Consider the following 17,113-nt stretch of genomic DNA (forward strand, 5'->3'; position numbering starts at 1 on the left):
TACCAAAAATGCACATACCTCATTCACAAATTCTCACCCCTGATCAGATAAAATCCGCGTTGGGCAACCATGGCGAGAGATCGTTTGTCAGATCTTCTGAGCTACTTCAGATAATGATTTTGTTTTTAAAGGGAAGGCTTCAACCCATTTAGAAAAATAATCTGTGGCTGTAAAAATATACTAATAGCCATCGAGTTTTCAGGAGAGGTCCAGTGAGATCTATTCCAAACAACTCCCAGACAGCCGACAAATACCAAAACATAAAGGAATTACGTATAAGTTGATACAAAAAAGTATAATAAAAATAAACACTGGGTAAAATTTACCTTTTATATTTTCTAAGGGTTGTGCAGCTGTCAAAGGTTTTTCTGATCGCTGGCAACTGTCACATTGTGAGACCTTTAATAAAAAAAACTGTCACAACCAGGTGACTTTTGTGCAAAAACACATAACACCAAGATACATACATAACACCAAGATACATACCCTTGTGTCAATGTGTCAAACAGTCATGCCATGCTAGTAAAACCTGGAGCACATGTTTTTACTGTCCCTATGTGGCCCCCAATGGGAGAGGAGTGAAATTCATCAAATACGGTGGTTTGCAAAGTATTCGGACCCTTGGAATTTCACGCATTTTAACTTATTTATGCCATTTCAAATGTAAAAAGTAAATCAGGCTTCTCAGTATAAAACTTTCGAATATTATCAACCCTTAAACTCAACTTCAAACCAAATTTCTACAACTTGATATAAATTAATTAAAAATATAAAAGCCAAGTTGATGGGTTGCATAAGTAATGGGACCCTTTGTCATAATAACTGTAAATAACCAGTTTTATAGCCAGTTTTCTTCAGACGAGTCAGGGGATGGATACATGAACATTTCCAAGTCACTGAATATGTCTTAGACTTTATTTACATCAATTATGAAGAAATACAAACAGCATGGCACTCTATGGTAAATCTGTGTGGAGTAGACAGTTCACAAAAACCGAGTGAGTCTGCAAGAAGGAGAAGAGTGAGGAAAGCCACCAACCCAGAAGAAGTTATAGGTTTCTGTGGCTGTGATTGTAGAAATTGTGCATAGTACATGTTTTGTATTTTGTATCCCCAGTTATACAGCTTCTTGATGAAGTGGTATAGAGGAGGATTTTCTTAAAAAGAAGAGCTGAAAGTTCAGCTACAATTTGCCAGAAGGTACATCTGGGATGCAAACAGATTTGATGCTTTGATGAAAGATAATCCTTCTCTGCTCCACTTCACCACTTCACCATGAAGCTGTATAACTGGTGATACAAAATGCAAAACACACACTATGCACATTTTCTCCAATCACAGCCACAGAAGCCTAGCCTCTTCTGAGTTGTCTGGGTGTCTTTCCTCACTCTCCACCTTCTTGCACAGTCACTCAGTTTTTGAGAACTGTCTACTTCATACAGATTTACCATTGAGTGCCATACTCTTTGCATTCCTTCATAATTGATGTAAATAAAGTCCAAGACATATTCAGTGGCTTGGAAATGTTCATGTATCCATCCCCTGACTTGCATGAAGAAAACTGGCAATAAAACTATTTACAGGCATTATACCAAAGGGGCCCGTTACTTATGCAACCCATCATCTTGGCTTTTATATTTTGAATTAATTTATATTAGGTTGTAGAGATTTGCTTTGAGTTTAAGGAAGAAAATTTTAAAAATTTTAATATTGAGAAGCCCGATTTGCTTTTTGCATGTGAAATGGCATAAACAAATTAAAAAGCATGACATATAAAGGGGCTGAATATTTTTGCAAGCCACTGCAGTTGTCTTGCATCTTTTTTGGATTTGACTGCCTTTCTGTTTCCAAAAAAAAGAACTCTTCTGCAACAAGCATCCATATAAAGTTAAACAAAGACAGTGAAAGAACATACTGTATATATATGAATGGCACATTGAAAAGATATGTACGTCTTAAGGTAAATTTTTCCTCATATCTTCTCAGAGTAGATGTCTGAGATTTGGAATACCCTTCTGGGTATTTTCCCAGAGAGATGTAGTTGCAAATGTCCTCATATGTACTCTCCATAATGACTAACTGTAAAAATATGCATATTTTGTTGTGAAGCTAAATAACCTGACTGTATAACACAAAAAATGGTGCAATAAAGTGGCTAACCAGACAAAGCAGCAAGGATACACAAAGGTCCACGTATTGCGGTTGTATTTTCACGTGTTTCCTTTGGTGAGAGCTCAGCTCCACGTGTGAATGTTCTGTCATCTTGAGCGTGCCGACAATATTGTGCTGTAAATACAGCGTGCACATGCAAATTTTAACTTTTTAAAAATGAAAAAACACTTATTGCTGTCGTATTTACTTGCAAAAACTAAACTTACTTTACTTCGGCCGCTCGGTCAGAGAGTCTGTCGCAGGAAAAAAATTGCGCATGCGCAGTTGCGTGGTAATGAGAGGCACGTCAACTCTGACGGGGGGATGGGTGACAATCTGGGTCAAGAGAACTGCGCATGTTGCGCGGAGGGCTGGCTTCTCGATAGGAATGACATCTCGCCGGGACACCGGCTCTGAGCCCAATTGAAGGAAATCTGCCATAGTGACATTGTAGGTCATTTATAAAGTCTTGGTATTTTGTTTGTGTCCTTTTTAAATTTCTGTTGGATTTCTTTTTAATAGGGCAGCATAGTCTCGTTTGAACCCTGTGTGATATTGCGGGATTTGACCGCTTATGGGGACAGCCGCTCCCGATATGCAATATATACACAGTAGAATTTCACATGGGAGAATGGCGTACTGTTTGTTTTTGGCTGCAATCACAGAAGCTGTCGCAACAAGTGGGTTTTTTTTCAGTTCCCACTAGAGAAGGGAAGACGAGGTGAATGGGAGATGTCATGTCAGTAAGTGTTAGCCTACAGAGCTAGACAGAGTAGCTACGTTCTCTCGCCTGCAAAACTGCCTCAACATGTTTGTGCTCCGGGTCATAAACAAACTGCAATGCATGTCCACTTTCCCACCGCATTGTCACTTTTTTTTTTTTGCATTTTCACTTTGTGTGTTATTTGCCCAAAGCCTCAGAGAAAATGTTGTTTTTGTCTCCAGAAGTAGAGAAATTACATCATATACATATTTTAACACTCTGGTGCTCACACTCAAACAAGACTGCGCTGCCCAATAGAATGCAATAGAACCAAAGACCTGGGGTCCATAGTTGCACCCTATACATTAGCATTGTATCTAGAGCTATCTTTGGATATCTGTACCTCATGGGCACTTGGGTGACCAGGGATTGCCTCAGGGATGAGAACGGGCAAACAAAAAAACAGCCTCTGAAAATCAGCGGGGGGCCCGCAGTCCCCCAGCAGAGTCCAGGGGAAGTGCCCCTGGTGTGGCCCACAGGTTTTGAGCATTTTAGAGACATTTTGGGCCACTAGAGAGACCTAATGTCACGACTAGGACTGCAACAAACGATTATTTGGATCATCGATTAATCTGATGGGGTTTCGACACGATTCATTGATTAATTGGATTAGCGGGGAATTTTTTAAAAATGTGCCAGGGAAACATTTTTTCTCTCCTTCCATCACTTTATTTAACAGAACATTATTTGAAAACTTAAAATACTTGAAAATCAAGAAATTGTCAAATGTCCCTTGGCTGTTGAAATATAAAATAATAAAGAATAAAACAGTTTATAATAAAGAACAAAAATAATTATTTCAAATGGCATTGCTTTATCAAAGGGCTGAGTTGCCATAAAACAACATTGAAGCATATAAATGTTATAAAATATATGGTGAAAAAGAGAGGCATTTTTATTGCTGCAAATGAGCAATTAGCATAACCAGTTAACCATAAAACCTAAATCAAAAACTGTAGCCTGACTCATTATATGTGCAACATTCTCTGTATAACTTGTAAACTATGTGGTCATTTCACAATGACATGTCACTCATCCCACATATCTCTCTCTCTCTCAGCAAACTTTGGAAACATGAAGGCTTTCAACTGTAAAATAAAGCCTATAAATGAATTTCTGGAGCTCGTTTTATGTGAAAACTTTGACAGAGTTTTTTTTCCCCCGCTGCAGCGCTGCTCGTCTCTCTGTCTGTGGGGGAGAGGCCAGTTGTGTGAGAATTTGAATGTTTTAAAACAAAACAAAAAACAACAACAAAAAAAATGCCACTTGTCCGGTCGGACAATGATTTAGAGCTATTACTTGTCCGATCACATTTTACACTTGTCCCGGACAATCGGACAAGCGTTAATGTCGATGGTCGAACTTTGACAACATTAATAAAAAACTGTCGGTGCTGTTACTGTTTTCTTTTTCTCTCACTCTCTGCCCCTCACCTCACTGCTCTGGGAGACGCGCAGACAGCCTGAGCCTGACTAGCTTCATATCACTGCCTGACTTGTCATACTGAGACTGCTTAAACAAAAACAAACATTTGTTAACTTGCCCAGACACTGAGCTCTCCCCTTCCTCGTTGATGACTCCGACATGCTTTCGTTTGACATGCATCATTACCGTCGTACTCCCGTGCCACGCGAGGTCCGACTTGCAAATGCTGCAGTTAACAAACGTCTTTGCGTTAACGTAAAGTGCTCCCACACTTTTGAAGTCTTAACTTTCTTCTGTCTACTTGCTTCTGCCATATTCTAACTGTGTAGTTCTTCTACGAAACAGCGTCTGATCTGCTCTGTGCACTGGTCGCTTCTGGCGCCATAATTGCTCGACACAACGCATCGATGACGCAATGTGTTGCCAACGCCTGTCGTAATCGAATTTTATCGATTTTATCGATTTTATCGATTCGTTGTTGCAGCCCTAGTCATGACTTTCCATTTTATGTTTTTTGTATGATGGGGTATGTGGAAACCTGACTGTAATAAAAGAATCTGTCTCTACAGACATTCTTTCAGTGATACCTGCCTCGTGCTATAGAATATGTACTTACTATAAATGCCATAGCAATGGACAGATATCACTGAACTTGCTAAAACTGTTGTGTGGGCCGCTGAAGAGGAGGTACTGCTGGCCCACCACCACCAGAGGGCGCCCGGCCTGGAGTGCGGGCTCCAGGCACCAGAGGGCGCTGCCGCCTCACAGGAGCAGCCAGGGTGACAGCTGACGCTCATCATCTTTGACAGCTGTCACCATTCATCAGGATCAGTGTTGGTATATCAGCCAGACGACATCTCCACCTCTTTGCCGAGATATCGTTCTACCTTGAAGGTAACGTACCTCAGCTGACTGTGAGAGAGTATCCTTTTGTTACTTGAGCGTTGTATTGTGAACTACTTTTCCAACGAGAGGTGGAGGTAGCTTTCCTGCCATACGGATTGCTGGGTGCAAACGCGCCCTCATTTAACTGCTTTTTGTTCCTCGCCAGCAGTACCAGATCCGACACGCGGAGGCAGTGGCCACCTGGGAGTTCGGGACTTGGCGGCTCCAGTATTCCCGGGGTCTGGTGGCGGAGGAAATCGTGTGGTTCCGGTTCTGCTTTGGACAGGTGTCTCCTATCTTCGAGCCTGCCCACACGACACCTTTGTGATTTGACTCCTGTCTAGTGTTGTAATCTGTTGTATTGGTTGTGCACATTCGCAACAGTAAATTGTTATTTGACCTACTCCATTGTCCGTTCATTTGCGCCCCCTGTTGTGGGTCCGTGTACCTACACTTTCACAACAGGATATCTCGGCCAACGTCATGGACCCCGAGGGGCGTCAACCGGCTGTTGAACGGCCAATGGAAGAACAGGGCGCACAGGCGTCCGCAGGAGGAATGATCGGTGAGTTGCAGCGGATCCTCACCGCTTTCACGGCTCGGTTGGATTTAACGACCGAGCAGAACATCCTCCTTAACCGCAGGGTGGAGGCTCTCGCCGCGCAGGTGGAAGCGCGCCCTCAGGGCGCTGCTGCAGCTCTACCTCCTGTCGACCCTGTGCGTAACAGTGACGTTCCACAGGTCGTTCAACGACCCCTCCCACCTTCCCCTGAAGCATACATAAGCCCTCCAGAGCCGTACGGTGGTTGTGTGGAGACATGCGCGGATTTTCTTATGCAGTGTTCGCTCGTCTTCGCACAACGTCCCGTCATGTACGCGACTGATGCTAGTAAGATAGCTTATGTAATTAATCTGCTTCGCGGCAAGGCACGCGCTTGGGCTACAGCGCTTTGGGAGCAAAATTCACGGCTCCTTCTGACATATAATGGGTTTGTGAGGGAGTTCAGAACAGTGTTCGATCACCCAAATAGAGGAGAGACCGCTTCAGCCGTGCTGCTGTCAATGAGACAGGGGCGCCGGAGCGCAGCTGTTTATGCAGACGACTTCCGCATCGCGGCTGCGAGGTCCGGCTGGAATAACACTGCCCTCCGTGCCGCCTTCGTAAACGGACTGTCATTGGTCCTGAAGGAGCTCCTGGTGGCCAAGGACGAACCGCGGGATTTAGACGGGCTTATTGATCTCGTTATACGATTAGACAATCGGTTAGAGGAACGCCGTCGGGAGCGAGGCGAAGGACGTGACCGGATACGCGCCGCCCCTCTCCCTTCCGGGTTCGAAAAGGGGCCGCCCTCCCCACGCTCCACAGCCGCAGCGCTTTGTGGGGCAACAGCTCCCCCTGTTGACGTTGTTAGGGAAACGCACAGGGCCAAAATGGGGAGGCTGATCCATGGAGAGTGTTTTCTCTGCAGCTCAACAGAGCACACACAGAGAGACTGCCCCAAACGGCCAAAACGTCAACACTCGCCCTTAGAGACTGGGCTAAGGGGGGGGTCAAGACATTCAAGTGAGACACACACAAATTGCCACACGACTCCCAGTCACAATCCTGAGCGGGGATTTAACCCTTCAAGCCCAAGCACTGGTGGACACGGGGTCAGAAGAGAATCTGCTAGACAGCAGATGGGCAAAGGAGGTAGGGCTCCCTCTGGTGGCGCTTCCTACGCCATTGCAGGTGCGGGCATTAGATGGCACCCTCCTCCCTTTACTCACACACAAGACACCACCAGTAACTCTGGTAGTGTCTGGAAACCACCGGGAGGAGATTGAGTTTTTTGTAACTCCTACCTCCCGCGTGATTTTGGGCATCCCATGGATGTTAAAGCACAATCCCCGGATCGATTGGCCGTCTGGGGTGGTGGTTCAGTGGAGCGAAACCTGCCATCGGGTGTGTTTACGATCCTCGGTTCCTCCCGGTTCCCAGGCTAAGGAGGAGGTCAAAGTCCCTCCCAATCTGACGGCAGTGCCGGTTGAGTACCACGATCTTGCTGACGTCTTCAGCAAGGATCTGGCACTCACCCTTCCCCCGCACCGTCCGTACGATTGTGCCATTGATTTGGTTCCAGGCGCTGAGTTCCCGTCCAGCAGGCTGTACAACCTCTCACGACCTGAGCGCGAATCAATGGAGACCTACATCCGGGACTCATTAGCTGCCGGGCTGATCCGGAACTCCACCTCCCCGATGGGGGCAGGTTTCTTTTTGTGGGCAAGAAAGATGGCGGACTTCGTCCATGTATTGATTACAGGGGGCTGAATGAGATTACGGTTCGCAACCGATACCCGTTGCCATTATTAGATTCCGTGTTCACCCCCCTGCATGGAGCCAAAATTTTTACTAAGCTGGATCTTAGAAATGCGTATCACCTGGTTCGGATCCGGAAGGGAGACGAATGGAAGACGGCATTCAACACCCCATTAGGTCACTTTGAGTACCTGGTCATGCCGTTCGGCCTCACAAACGCCCCCGCGACGTTCCAAGCATTAGTTAATGATGTCTTGCGGGAGGATTTCCTGCACCGATTCGTCTTCGTATATCTAGACGATATACTCATCTTTTCTCCGGATCCTGAGACTCATGTCCGGCATGTACGTCAGGTCCTGCAGCGGTTGTTGGAGAACCGGCTGTTTGTGAAGGGCAAGAAGTGTGAGTTTCACCGCACATCTTTGTCCTTCCTGGGGTTTATCATCTCCCCCAACTCCGTCGCTCCTGATCCGGCCAAGGTTGCGGCGGTGAGAGACTGGCCCCAACCCACTAGCCGTAGGAAGCTGCAACAGTTCCTCGGCTTTGCTAATTTCTACAGGAGGTTTATCAAGGGCTATAGTCAGGTAGTTAGCCCCCTGACAGTCCTGACCTCACCAAAAGTCCCCTTCACCTGGTCGGATCGTTGCGATGCCGCGTTCAAAGAGTTGAAACGGCGCTTCTCGTCTGCACCTGTTCTGGTGCAGCCCGATCCTAGTCGCCAGTTGGTGGTTGAAGTGGACGCCTCGGACTCAGGGATAGGAGCTGTGCTCTCCCAGAGCGGAAAGACCGATAAGGTCCTTCACCCGTGTGCCTATTTTTCCCGCAGGTTGACCCCGGCCGAACGGAACTATGACGTCGGCAATCGAGAGCTCCTTGCGGTGAAAGAGGCCCTTGAAGAGTGGAGACATCTGTTGGAGGGAATGTCCGTGCCATTCACGGTTTTCACTGACCACCGGAACCTGGAGTATATCAGGACCGCCAAGCGGCTGAAACCCAGGCAAGCCCGCTGGTCACTGTTCTTCGGCCGTTTTGACTTCCGGATCACCTACCGTCCCGGGACCAAAAACCAGAGATCGGATGCCTTGTCCCGGGTACATGAAGACGAAGTCAAAACGGAGTTGTCGGATCCACCGGAACCCATCATCCCGGAGACCACTATCGTGGCCACCCTCACCTGGGACGTACAGAGAACCGTCCGGGAGGCCCTGGCACGAAGCCCGGACCCCGGAACCGGGCCGAAGAATAGACTTTACGTCCCACCAGAAGCTAGGGCTGCAGTCCTGGACTTCTGTCACGGCTCTAAGCTCTCCTGTCATCCAGGGGTGCGAAGAACCGTGGCAGTTGTCCGGCAGCGCTTCTGGTGGGCGTCCCTGGAGGCCGACGTCCGGGATTATATCCAAGCCTGTATCACCTGCGCCAGGGGCAAGGCCGACCATCGCAAGGTATCGGGATTGCTACAGCCGCTGCCCGTGCCTCATCGCCCCTGGTCTCACATCGGCCTGGATTTTGTCACGGGCTTCCCGCCGTCCCAGGGCAACACGTCATCCTCACGATAGTGGACCGATTCTCCAAGGCGGCCCACTTCGTGGCCCTCCCGAAGCTCCCAACGGCCCAGGAGACAGCGGACCTCCTGGTCCACCACGTCGTCCGGCTGCATGGGATCCCAACAGACATCGTCTCCGATCGCGGTCCCCAGTTCTCCTCGCACGTCTGGAGGAGCTTCTGCCGGGAACTGGGGGCCACGGTCAGTCTCTCATCTGGGTATCATCCCCAAACCAACGGGCAAGCAGAACGGGCCAACCAAGAGATGGAGCAGACCCTGCGTTGCGTGACAGCCACACACCCGGCGGCCTGGAGTACCCATCTGGCCTGGATCAAGTATGCCCACAACAGCCAAGTGTCGTCAGCCACCGGCCTCTCCCCTTTTGAGGTATGTCTAGGGTATCAGCCCCCGTTGTTTCCGGTGGTTGAGGGAGAGGTCGGTGTGCCCTCGGTCCAGGCCCACCTGCGGAAGTGCCGTCGGGTGTGGCGAGCCGCCCGTTCTGCTTTGCTGAAGGCCCGGATGAGGACAAAGGCCCATGCAGACCGTCGGCGGACCCCGACACCTACGTATCGTCCAGGGCAGGAAGTGTGGTTGTCAAACAAGGACATTCCACTCCAAGTGGCCTCACCAAAACTACAGGAACGATACATAGGTCCCTTTAAAATCCTCAAGGTCATCAGTCCCGCCGCAGTGAGGCTTCAGCTTCCGGCCTCACTGCGGATCCATCCCGTGTTTCACGTGTCAAGGATCAAGCCCCATCACACCTCACCCCTCTGTACACCGGGTCCGGCACCACCTCCTGCCCGGATCATCGATGGCGAGCCGGCTTGGACTGTGCGCCGGCTCTTGGATGTCCGCAGGATGGGCTGGGGCTTCCAGTATTTGGTGGACTTGGAGGGGTACGGACCTGAAGAACGCTCCTGGGTGAAGAGGAGCTTCATCCTGGACCCGGCCCTCCTGGCCGATTTCTACCGCCGCCACCCGGACAAGCCTGGTCGGGCGCCGGGAGGCGCCCGTTGAGGGGGGGGTCCTGTTGTGTGGGCCGCTGAAGAGGATGTACTGCTGGCCCACCACCACCAGAGGGCGCCCGGCCTGGAGTGCGGGCTCCAGGCACCAGAGGGCGCTGCCGCCTCACAGGAGCAGCCAGGGTGACAGCTGACGCTCATCATCTTTGACAGCTGTCACCATTCATCAGGATCAGTGTTGGTATATCAGCCAGACGACATCTCCACCTCTTTGCCGAGATATTGTTCTACCTTGAAGGTAACGTACCTCAGCTGACTGTGAGACAGTATCCTTTTGTTACTTGAGTGTTGTATTGTGAACTACTTTTCCAACGAGAGGTGGAGGTAGCTTTCCTGCCATACGGATTGCTGGGTGCAAACGCGCCCTCATTTAACTGCTTTTTGTTCCTCGCCAGCAGTACCAGATCCGACACGCGGAGGCAGTGGCCACCTGGGAGTTCGGGACTTGGCGGCTCCAGTATTCCCAAGGTCTGGTGGCAGAGGAAATCGTGTGGTTCCGGCTCTGCTTTGGACAGGTGTCTCCTATCTTCGAGCCTGCCCACACGACACCTTTGTGATTTGACTCCTGTCTAGTGTTGTAATCTGTTGTATTGGTTGTGCACATACGCAACAGTAAATTATTGTTATTTGACCTACTCCATTGTCCGTTCATTTGCGCCCCCTGTTGTGGGTCCGTGTACCTACACTTTCACAACAAAAACAACTCTTCAAGTGTCTTTCTTTAACGTGCAATGAGCTCTGAAATATACTGGAACTTCATACAAGTATGTGTAAATCATTTAAAGAAAATGACATCTGTGGTATAAAACAGTGACTTTATTAATATTTAGGCCGATTTCAGCATGCAGGCAAAATATAACACATCATTTTTTAAATGGTTTATCTATTAAGAGTAAAAACTGAAGGAAATCAATTGTAAGGCCTGACAGAAGTTTCTGTAGCAACTACAACCCCTGGCAAAAATTATGGAATCACCAGCCTCGGAGGATGTTCATTCAGTTGTTTAATTTTGTAGAAAAAAAGCAGATCACAGACATGACACAAAACTAAAAGTCATTTCAAATGGCAACTTTCTGGCTTTAAGAAACACTAAAAGAAATCAAGAAAAAAAGATTGTGGCAGTCAGTAACGGTTACTTTTTTAGACCAAGCAGAGGAAAAAAATATGGAATCACTCAATTCTGAGGAAAAAATTATGGAATCACCCTGTAAATTTTCATCCCCCAAATTAACACCTGCATCAAATCAGATCTGCTCACTGACACTGACCCTATGTGTCTTTTTGCAAGGAATGTTTTTGCAGTTTTTGCTCTATGGCAAGATGCATTATCATCTTGAAAAATGATTTCATCATCCCCAAACATCCTTTCAATTGTCCAAAATATCAACATAAACTTGTGCATTTATTGATGATGTAATGACAGCCATCTCCCCAGTGCCTTTACCTGACATGCAGCCCCATATCATCAATGACTGTGGAAATTTACATGTTCTCTTCAGGCAGTCATCTTTATAAATCTCACTGGAAAGGCACCAAACAAAAGTTCCAGCATCATCACCTTGCCCAATGCAGATTCGAGATTCATCACTGAATATGACTTTCATCCAGTCATCCACAGTCCACAATTGCTTTTCCTTAGCCCATTGTAACCTTGTTTTTTCTGTTTAGGTGTTAATGATGCCTTTCGTTTAGCTTTTCTGTATGTAAATCCCATTTCCTTTAGGCGGTTTCTTACAGTTCGGTCACAGACGTTGACTCCAGTTTCCTCCCATTCGTTCCTCATTTGTTTTGTTGTACATTTTTCAATTTTTGAGACATATTGCTTTAAGTTTTCTGTCTTGACGCTTTGTCTTCCTTGGTCTACCAGTATGTTTGCCTTTAACAACCTTCCCATGTTATTTGTATTTGGTCCAGAGTTTAGACACAGCTGACTGTGAACAACCAACATCTTTTGCAACACTGCGTGATGATTTACCCTCTTTTAAGAGTTTGATAATCCTCTCCTATGTTTCAATTGACATCTCTCGTGTTGGAGCCATGATTCATGTCAGTCCACTTGGTGCAACAGCTCTCCAAGGTGTGTTCACTCCTTTTAGATGCAGACTAACGAGCAGATCTGATATGATGCAGGTGTTAGTTTTGGGGATGAAAATTTACAGGGTGATTCCATAATTTTTTCCTCAGAATTGAGTGATTCCATATTTTTTTCCTCTGCTTGGTCTAAAAAAGTAACCGTTACTGACTGCCACAATCTTTTTTTCTTGATTTCTTATAGTGTTTCTTAAAGCCAGAAAGTTGCCATTTGAAATGACTTTAGTTTTGTGTCTTGTCTGTGATCTGCTTTTTTTCTACAAAATTAAACAACTGAATGAACATCCTCCGAGGCCGGTGATTCCATAATTTTTGCCAGGGGTTGTATTCTAGCCATGAGGTCAAGTGAGAGGGGAAAGTGTTGGCATTTAAATACTTGAAAGACACTGAACTCGAGAGGATTTAGTACTGCTATAAACAGACTGATGCAGCAGGTAGCACCAGTGCAACAATAAGCATGCCAGCTGCAAAAGAAAACACCACAAAAGAAGAAGGGTTCATTTGTTTTGTTCACTACGCCACCGATTTAGTCACGTTTTCAGAATAAGTATGTTTCATGTGAAAACTAGAAGCACTCAGAGAGTGCAAACCTCCGCCAAGGCCATAGGGTCACTGACCCTAAAGACATTCCCTCCTTGGCACAGTGATCTATTCAACAATTCAGTGTTACAACCAAAACTATGATACATACACTTTTCTTTCCTGTATATTTGACATCCTTGACCATGAAAACATACCACTAGAACTTTTATGTCTTTATTAGTTGAAAAGTTATTGTATAAAAACGATTTTTCGGTAATGGCGGTTTTCTTCTGGATTTAGCTCCATAACATTTGAAGCTACATCAAATCTGATGACACCTTACTGAATCAGTACAGATTCAGCTACAATTTGGTGTTAGTTGTGCATATCTAGCTTCATGTGTCACCTCACACTGACACATTTTCTATTTTTCCTATATTTTTGCATATTCTGGATCACCAGATCCAGAATCCGGATCCGATCATCACCAAACTTTGTTGTTTGATAGAACATTTGACTATGTTACACCCTAATTTTTTTCAAGCCTTTCTGCCTTGTTTTTGTGGAGTTAGAAACTAGAATGTCAAAATTCCCCCTATCCCGCAATGGTGAAGAATCCTTTAAAAAATTCTTGGATCCGGATCACCACTAAAATTTAATCACTTGTTCCTCTTGTCATTTCCAACCACTCCACAAAATTTCATCAAAATCCATTCAAAACTTTTTGAGTTATCCTGCTGACAGACAGACAAACAAACACACGTGACCGAAAACATAACCTCCTTGGCGGGAGGTAATAAAGCCATAAAATACACACACACACACACACACACACACACACACACACACACACATTTTGACAAAAATACGTATACAAACAGAGGTTTTGCAGTGCTGAATTTCACTTCAGTACATGTACAGTATAAAAAATAACTCACACATTAATTGCACGAACAGAATTATTGGACACGCACTGGATGTTTGGTTGCTGACTGGTGTCAGGAGCTCAGCACTCTGTACAGTCAGTTGCCCAGTTCTGGATCACTTTTTTTAAAGTCCCGCTATACGGAGCCATAATGCAACTGCATATCCTTTATTGTGTATTGTTGTATTGGGTATTTGGATGTTATCTAGCTGAAAAAGTCAGGATGGGGTAGCCCTTCTACTTAAAGTGTGAAGCCACATTATATGTGGTGCAAATATTTACCGGAAATGGATCACTTTGCCCGGTTCTGGATCACGACACTCTGTGTCACTTTGGGGGCATTCCTGGCATCTGGCTGGAGCCCTAATGCAGAATGATACACGTTGTGCCCGAGAATGTGTTTTGAACACAAAATAATATAAATTATACTTATTAAATGAGAATTTACTTAGTTTCAAAAGGCACTGTTATACATTTTTACGAGCAAAAAATGAAGTGTGGAGGTGAGATTACTCCCGAATTAAAAAGTAAAAGCCCACACATTCATGCCCATTCGTGATGTTGAGATGACCCCCAAAGTCCACATGGCTCACAAGTCCTGACACAAGGCTGCTGCTTCAGCGATCCACAACCGGCGAATTTTCGAGTCAGAGATAATCAATCAATCAATTTTTTTATATAGCGCCATATCACAACAAACAGTTGCCCCAAGGCGCTTTATATTGTAAGGCAAGGCCATACAATAATTATGTAAAACCCCAACGGTCAAAACGACCCCCTGTGAGCAAGCACTTGGCTACAGTGGGAAGGAAAAACTCCCTTTTAACAGGAAGAAACCTCCAGCAGAACCAGGCTCAGGGAGGGACAGTCTTCTGCTGGGACTGGTTGGGGCTGAGGGAGAGAACCAGGAAAAAGACATGCTGTGGAGGGGAGCAGAGATCGATCACTAATGATTAAATGCAGAGTGGTGCATACAGAGCAAAAAGAGAAAGAAACAGTGCATCATGGGAACCCCCCAGCAGTCTACGTCTATAGCAGCATAACTAAGGGATGGTTCAGGGTCACCTGATCCAGCCCTAACTATAAGCTTTAGCAAAAAGGAAAGTTTTAAGCCTAATCTTAAAAGTAGAGAGGGTGTCTGTCTCCCTGATCTGAATTGGGAGCTGGTTCCACAGGAGAGGAGCCTGAAAGCTGAAGGCTCTGCCTCCCATTCTACTCTTACAAACCCTAGGAACTACAAGTAAGCCTGCAGTCTGAGAGCGAAGCGCTCTATTTGGGTGATATGGTACTACGAGGTCCCTAAGATAAGATGGGACCTGATTATTCAAAACCTTATAAGTAAGAAGAAGAATTTTAAATTCTATTCTAGAATTAACAGGAAGCCAATGAAGAGAGCCCAATATGGGTGAGATATGCTCTCTCCTAGTCCCCGTCAGTACTCTAGCTGCAGCATTTTGAATTAACTGAAGGCTTTTTAGGGAACTTTTAGGACAACCTGATAATAATGAATTACAATAGTCCAGCCTAGAGGAAATAAATGCATGAATTAGTTTTTCAGCATCACTCTGAGACAAGACCTTTCTGATTTTAAAGATATTGCGTAAATGCAAAAAAGCAGTCCTACATATTTGTTTAATATGCGCTTTGAATGACATATCCTGATCAAAAATGACTCCAAGATTTCTCACAGTATTACTAGAGGTCAGGGTAATGCCATCCAGAGTAAGGATCTGGTTAGACACCATGTTTCTAAGATTTGTGGGGCCAAGTACAATAACTTCAGTTTTATCTGAGTTTAAAAGCAGGAAATTAGAGGTCATCCATGTCTTTATGTCTGTAAGACAATCCTGCAGTTTAGCTAATTGGTGTGTGTCCTCTGGCTTCATGGATAGATAAAGCTGGGTATCATCTGCGTAACAATGAAAATTTAAGCAATGCCGTCTAATAATACTGCCTAAGGGAAGCATGTATAAAGTGAATAAAATTGGTCCTAGCACAGAACCTTGTGGAACTCCATAATTAACTTTAGTCTGTGAAGAAGATTCCCCATTTACATGAACAAATTGTAATCTATTAGACAAATATGATTCAAACCACCGCAGCGCAGTGCCTTTAATACCTATGGCATGCTCTAATCTCTGTAATAAAATGTTATGGTCAACAGTATCAAAAGCAGCACTGAGGTCTAACAGAACAAGCACAGAGATGAGTCCACTGTCCGAGGCCATAAGAAGATCATTTGTAACCTTCACTAATGCTGTTTCTGTACTATGATGAATTCTAAAACCTGACTGAAACTCTTCAAATAGACCATTCCTCTGCAGATGATCAGTTAGCTGTTTTACAACTACCCTTTCAAGAATTTTTGAGAGAAAAGGAAGGTTGGAGATTGGCCTATAATTAGCTAAGATAGCTGGGTCAAGTGATGGCTTTTTAAGTAATGGTTTAATTACTGCCACCTTAAAAGCCTGTGGTACATAGCCAACTAACAAAGATAGATTGATCATATTTAAGATCGAAGCATTAAATAATGGTAGGGCTTCCTTGAGCAGCCTGGTAGGAATGGGGTCTAATAAACATGTTGATGGTTTGGATGAAGTAACTAATGAAAATAACTCAGACAGAACAATCGGAGAGAAAGAGTCTAACCAAATACCGGCATCACTGAAAGCAGCCAAAGCTAACGATACGTCTTTGGGATGGTTATGAGTAATTTTTTCTCTAATAGTTAAAATTTTGTTAGCAAAGAAAGTCATGAAGTCATTACTAGTTAAAGTTAATGGAATACTCAGCTCAATAGAGCTCTGACTCTGTCAGCCTGGCTACAGTGCTGAAAAGAAACCTGGGGTTGTTCTTATTTTCTTCAATTAGTGATGAGTAGAAAGATGTCCTAGCTTTACGGAGGGCTTTTTTATAGAGCAACAGACTCTTTTTCCAGGCTAAGTGAAGATCTTCTAAATTAGTGAGACGCCATTTCCTCTCCAACATACGGGTTATCTGCTTTAAGCTACGAGTTTGTGAGTTATACCACGGAGTCAGACACTTCTGATTTAAAGCTCTCTTTTTCAGAGGAGCTACAGCATCCAAAGTTGTCTTCAATGAGGATGTAAAACTATTGACGAGATACTCTATCTCACTTACAGAGTTTAGGTAGCTACTCTGCACTGTGTTGGTATATGGCATTAGAGAACATAAAGAAGGAATCATATCCTTAAACCTAGTTACAGCGCTTTCTGAAAGACTTCTAGTGTAATGAAACTTATTCCCCACTGCTGGGTAGTCCATCAGAGTAAATGTAAATGTTATTAAGAAATGATCAGACAGAAGGGAGTTTTCAGGGAATACTGTTAAGTCTTCTATTTCCATACCATAAGTCAGAACAAGATCTAAGATATGATTAAAGTGGTGGGTGGACTCATTTACTTTTTGAGCAAAACCAATACAGTCTAATAATAGATTAAATGCAGTGTTGAGGCTGTCATTC

At 45.1% G+C, this 17,113-nt stretch overlaps 1 long non-coding RNA gene across 1 annotated transcript; it reads left to right on the forward strand.

Annotated features, from left to right (window-relative positions):
- The first annotated feature begins 739 nt into the window (after window positions 1-739).
- On the forward strand, window positions 740-14,576 carry LOC117507599. The gene is made up of 3 exons (XR_004559784.1): window positions 740-835; window positions 13,852-13,857; window positions 14,566-14,576. It is a non-coding gene; the product is annotated as an uncharacterized LOC117507599 (long non-coding RNA).
- Window positions 14,577-17,113: the final 2,537 nt, after the last annotated feature.

The sequence above is a fragment of the Thalassophryne amazonica genome, chromosome 3 (genome assembly GCF_902500255.1).
Source record: "Thalassophryne amazonica chromosome 3, fThaAma1.1, whole genome shotgun sequence".
NCBI lineage: Eukaryota > Metazoa > Chordata > Actinopteri > Batrachoidiformes > Batrachoididae > Thalassophryne > Thalassophryne amazonica.